The sequence below is a fragment of the Schistocerca nitens genome, chromosome 12 (assembly GCF_023898315.1).
Source record: "Schistocerca nitens isolate TAMUIC-IGC-003100 chromosome 12, iqSchNite1.1, whole genome shotgun sequence".
Classification (NCBI taxonomy): Eukaryota; Metazoa; Arthropoda; class Insecta; order Orthoptera; family Acrididae; genus Schistocerca; species Schistocerca nitens.
Genome location: NC_064625.1, coordinates 167,603,166 through 167,608,821, shown reverse-complemented (window position 1 = coordinate 167,608,821; position 5,656 = coordinate 167,603,166). Strand labels below are relative to the sequence as shown.

The window sequence follows — 5,656 nt, the reverse complement described above, 5'->3', positions numbered from 1 at the left end:
GACACTCATATTTTCCTCCAGCCTGTTCCTGTTTTTCTACGAACATTAAACATTTTCCTCCATATCACGTTCCTGAGCGCTCTTTCCACGTCGACAGAGGCTGTGCGACGTGTGTCGATACTTCCTAAGTCTTGCATCCATTGTCAGTCGCATTGTCAGAACTGCCTCTCTCGTACCCTTACATCGTTCAAAATGATTTAGCTTAGGTGACCACAACGGCAGAATGAATGAGAGCTCTACAGGCCAAACATGTGACCTCGTCTGATTAGTGCAGCATCGTCTCATATACATATGAATGGCTCATTGGCAATAAAGCCGCAGGCAACTTTAATCGCAAAATGATCCCCGTGTTGTGAGAGCAAAGCTAATCCGTCTGCCTTGAATGAAAGGAAAAGAAACCGTTTTTTTTTTCAGGTCATTGTTCCTGTGCAGATTCATTTGAGACTCATTAATCATTTTTCAAGCTTTTAATAAGTATATATGACGGTAATATCTGTTCCCGAAAGAACAGTTACCGTGGATGACCATGCAGCTTTGCTAGAAACGAAATGATAATTAAATACACACCCTAGCTGCAAGCAGGCGTTGATACACTTCAGCTATGCAGCTAGGGTGTCTATTTAATTATCATTTCATTTCTAGCAAAGCTGCATGGTCATCCACGGTAACTGTTCTTTCGGGAACAGATATTACTGTCATATATATATATATATATATATATATATATATATATATATATATATATATATATATATAGTTAAAAAAATATGGGTTCCCGGCCTTTGACCTTCTTGTGTGAACGCACACGCTATGCCCGAACTCGTACGGGACTTGGTAGATTAATCTGTCACGAGTAATGAGTATGATGGGCAAACATCTATTAGGCGCACTACGAATGTAGTGTTGTGGACATGTTGGGAATGTGGATCTCACGGGGAGCGTGCAAGGGATAAGTCCCTGCAGACGCACTATCCTCTGTGCCCGCGGTGGCTCAGATGGATAGAGCGTCTGCCTTGTAAGCAGGAGATCCCGGGTTCGAGTCCCGGTCGGGGCACACATTTTCAACATGTCCCCAATGAAGTGTATCAACGCCTGTTTGCAGCTATGGTGTCTATTTAATTATCATTTCTTTTAATAAGTGTTTTCGGAACGTCAAAACAAAATTAGATTATTAAAGAGAGAAAACTTCCGGCGACATTTTCTTGCCAGTTTTCTGTAACAAAAGCCTACGTCTACATCTAAATCTACATCTTTACTCTGAAAACCACCGTGAGGTGCATGGGAGAGGGTATGTCCAACTGCACCAGTTATTGGGGTTTCTTCCCATTCCATTCACGTATGGTGCGCGGGAAGAATGATTGTTGGAACGCCTCTGTGAATGCAGTAATTATTCTAATCTTATCTTCACGATTCCTATGAGAATGATACGCATCGCTGGTAATAGATTCCTAGAGTCATCATTTAAAGTTGGGTTTTGAAACTTTGTTAGTAGAGTGTCTAGTGATAGTTTACGCCTATCTTCAAGAGCCTTCAGTTGAGTTCCTTCAGTATGTCTGTGACATTCTCCCACGGCTCAAACAAACCTGAGACTATTCGTGCTGACTTTCTCTGTATACGTTCAATATCCTCTGTTAGTTCCGTTTGGTATGGGTTCCACACACTTGAACAGTATTCTGGCATTGGTCGCACGAGTGTTCTGTAAAAGGTGTCCTTTGCAGACTCATTGCACCTCCCCAGTATTCTACCAATAATCTGAAGTCTACTACCTGCTTTACACGCGTTTGTTCCACTCGCGGTTTGAGACTTGCGATGTGTTGGTATTTGCCTCGACAGTTCAGAAAAAAACAAGAGGATCGAGGTTTCAAGGTACCACTGACTCGGTCGTTAAGGACGGAACGCAAAGGAGGCAAATTGCGATATCCTTTCTGAAGGAGCATCTGCATCTACGTGAGTGGTCTCTAACACATCCTTACATTTCTGGTAGAGAGTTCTATGATCCTCTTTCAACTCCTTTACCATCCCACTCTGGATTAGCATGTGGGGAAAAACTAAAACTTAAGTCTTTCAGTACGAGCTCTTCCTTCTCCTCCTCCTCCTCCTTCTTCTTCTTCTGCTGCTGCTGCAACCACCGCCGCCACCGCCTTTCCCATGTTTGTCCGTCTCATTCTGTGGATGTACTGAATCAGTTGCTATGCCATCTCTTGGGTGATCGTCGGTGAAGCCATTTTCTTTGTGGTCGTCCATGTTTACAAATTCTAGCTCTTCAGATCCATTCTTTCCAGATGATCCTTATAATTTCTTTTCCTTGTCTTCTTCCATTTATTTGTATCTTTCCTTCCACACTGTTCACTTTTCGGGTACAGCTGTTCTTTTGTCCCACGTGGTTACTACTTGGGCCCATCTTAGTACCTTCATTTGCACTGCTGTTAACTTTTGTTTTATCTTTCTCGTTTCTGCTCTAGTTTCTGCTGCATATGTCATAACTGAGAGAAAGCTTTTGACAATGTTGAGTGGAATACTCTCTTTCAAATTCTGAAGGTGGCAGAGGTAAAATACAGCGAGCGAAAGGCTATTTACAACTTGTACTGAGGCCAGATGGTAGTTATAAGAGTCGAGGCGCATGAAAGGGAAGCAGTGGTTGGGAAGGGAATGTCACAGGTTTGTAGCCTATCTCCGATGTTATACAATCTGTATATTGAGCAAGAAGAAAAGGAAACAAAAGAAAAATTCGGAGTAGGAATTAAAATCCATGAAGAAGAAATAAAAACTTTGAGGTTTGCCGATGACATTGTAATTCTGTCAGAGACAGCAAAGGACCTGGAAGAGCAGCTGAACGGAATGGACAGGGTCTTGAAAGGAGGATATAAGATGAACACCAACAAAAGCAAAACGAGGATAATGAAATGTAGTCGAATTAAATCGCGCGATGCTGCGGGGATTAGATTAGGAAATGAGAGGCTTAAAGTAGTAAAGGAGTTTTGCAATTTGGGGAGCAAAATAATTGATGATGGTCGAAGTACAGAGGATATAAAATGTAGAATGTCAATGGCAAGGAAAGCGTTTCTGAAGAAGAGAAATTTGTTAACGTCTAGTATAGATTTAAGTGTCAGGAAGTATTTGTATGGAGTGTAGCCGTGTATGGAAGTGAAACGTGGACGATAAACAGTTTGGACATGAAGAGAATAGAAGCTTTCGAAATGTGGTGCTACAGAAGAATGCTAAAGATTAGATGGGTAGATCACATAACTAATGAGGAGGTATTGAATAGAATTGGAGAGAAGAGAAATTTGTTGCACAACAAGACTAGAAGAAGGGATCGGTTGGTAGGACATGTTCTGAGGCATCAAGGGATCACAAATTTAGCTTTGGAGGGCAGCGTGGAGGGTAAAAATTGTAGAGGGAGACCAAGACATGAATACACTAAACAGATTCAGTAGGATGTAGGTTGCAGTAGGTACTGGGAGATGAAGAAGCTTGCACAGGATAGAGTAGCATGGAGAGCTGCATCAAACCGATCTCTGGACTGAAGACCACAACAACAACAACAGCAACAACAACATGTCATAACCAGACGTACCATTGTTTTTATGTTTGTATTTTCTCCTCAGCGTCTCAAATTTGTTTGTTCACACACTATTTTGCTGGCATCCGGCTTCCCTTACTGCCTCTGTCACCTGGTTTTTCACTTCCGCGGTTAAGTCCTTCTAGCTCTTGGTAACAGTCCCTAGCTAATTAAAAATGCTTCAAATACTGAGCAGTATGGGACTTAACTTCTGAGGGCCTCAGTCCCGTAGAACTTAGAACTACTTAAATCTAAATAAACTAAGGACATCACACACATCCATGCCCGAGGCGGGATTCAAACCTGCGACCGTAGCGGTCGCGTGGTTCCAGACTGTAGCGCCTAGAGCCGCTCGGCCACCCCGGCCGGCAGCTAATTTAAGCTCAAACATTTTTTCAGTTGCCACGTGATTTGCTTCCAACTACATCTTACAGATGTTTCCGTTATTACCATACCTTAGTTTTTTGGATAAGGTTTCCATGTTATATTGGTTAGCTGTTTTAGTAGATTGGTGGTGTAACCTTTGTAAATCATCCTCATTATTTGCTATCAGTACAGCAGAATAGGCATAACATACAACGTTTACCACTTTATTTCCCATTTTAAAGGCTGGTTTCTTTTTTACAGCATCTATGACGAGGTCCATTCTTTAGGCATACGGGAATGGCCTTATCTGTTATAATTTTATTTGCGAATTTCGCATGTGTTTTAATTTTAGTTCTATTACTTGTATATTTACAGGGTGTAACACGCTCAAGTGGAGAGATTTTTATATATGGTACCTTAATATTTACACACCTCAGTGTTTTGGTTGTTTCTTCTTTTTATCAAACAGCGCTCAAGTGGAGAGATTTTTATATATGGTACCTTAATATTTACACACCTCAGTGTTTTGGTTGTTTCTTCTTTTTATCAAACAGCGCTCAAGTGGAGAGATTTTTATATATGGTACCTTAATATTTACACACCTCAGTGTTTTGGTTGTTTCTTCTTTTTATCAAACAGTCTTCCCAGAAACACGTAACAAATTTACGACATGATGTTTCCTGAAATGCTACACGTGTCTGAAATTGCGGCTTTCTTTACGGTTCAGTCTCCTGGCTTCTAAAACGAAACATGTTATGGCTGACATCAAGCAGAAACTCGTAATTGTAGATGAGTTGAACTGAGGTTCTTCGCAGAAAGACTTTGCTGCAGAGTACGCTGTTGTACGAGCAACTGTTTATGACCAAACTTTAACAGACGAAGAAATAATGAAAGGGAAGTTACGAGGAAAGTGGTGAGAAAGAGGACATAGGAACAAAGAGCATGAAGATCTCTGCCACTGCTGGCGCTGAAACAGAAATCTTCCTGGAGTCCATTCTGCAACGATCAGAAACAGGAAGTGCCGATTTAATGCTTAGAAAGCCGTTGTGTGATGAAGCATACTCCAGTCACATATCATCATTGGGCCAACTAAAAATATGCGACATGTCTCATAGTGAATGATACTGCACTCAAGGAGAAAATGTATCTTTGGTTTGAGGGAGGTATAGTTCCTACGTGTTTAAATTTAAGACATTCTCAATAATTGAGCATCCGACTGCCATATGTGCAAAGAGTGGCCGGGTTAGCAAGAGTCTAGTGCAGTTGTAAACAGTTCAAAGAGTAATCGATCATTGACGTGTGTTATAGAAAAACAAACCAAAACAAAGATATAGTTAGTACTCCCTCATGTACTAAATATTGAAAGTTGCTGCAACATATATAACTTTGTGACATCGTCACTGCGAGGACGATCTGTAGTATTATGAACACTTAATAAATTCTCAACTGCCAAGATCGCTAAAATCATTTATTCATGTAGATGACCGGTTTTGGCACTTCTCTGTTGGCACCTTCGGATCGGTGTTTACATCATTACATAATCTCCTCTAACAGTACAGTAAGTGGTGCTACACAATGAATGTCCATCTTGATATCGTGAGCTGCTCTAGAAATTTGCCCGTCCATTTTAAAATAACAGCCGTGTTGTTTGTTGTTGTTGTGGTCTTCAGTCCTGAGACTGGTTTGATGCAGCTCTCCATGCTACTCTATCCTGTGCAAGCATCTTCA

The 5,656-nt window shown here is 41.1% G+C and overlaps 1 non-coding gene across 1 annotated transcript; it reads left to right on the top strand.

Annotated features, from left to right (window-relative positions):
* The first annotated feature begins 979 nt into the window (after positions 1-979).
* Positions 980-1,054, top strand: Trnat-ugu (transfer RNA threonine (anticodon UGU)). Its single transcript has one exon. It is a non-coding gene; the product is annotated as a tRNA-Thr (tRNA).
* Positions 1,055-5,656: the final 4,602 nt, after the last annotated feature.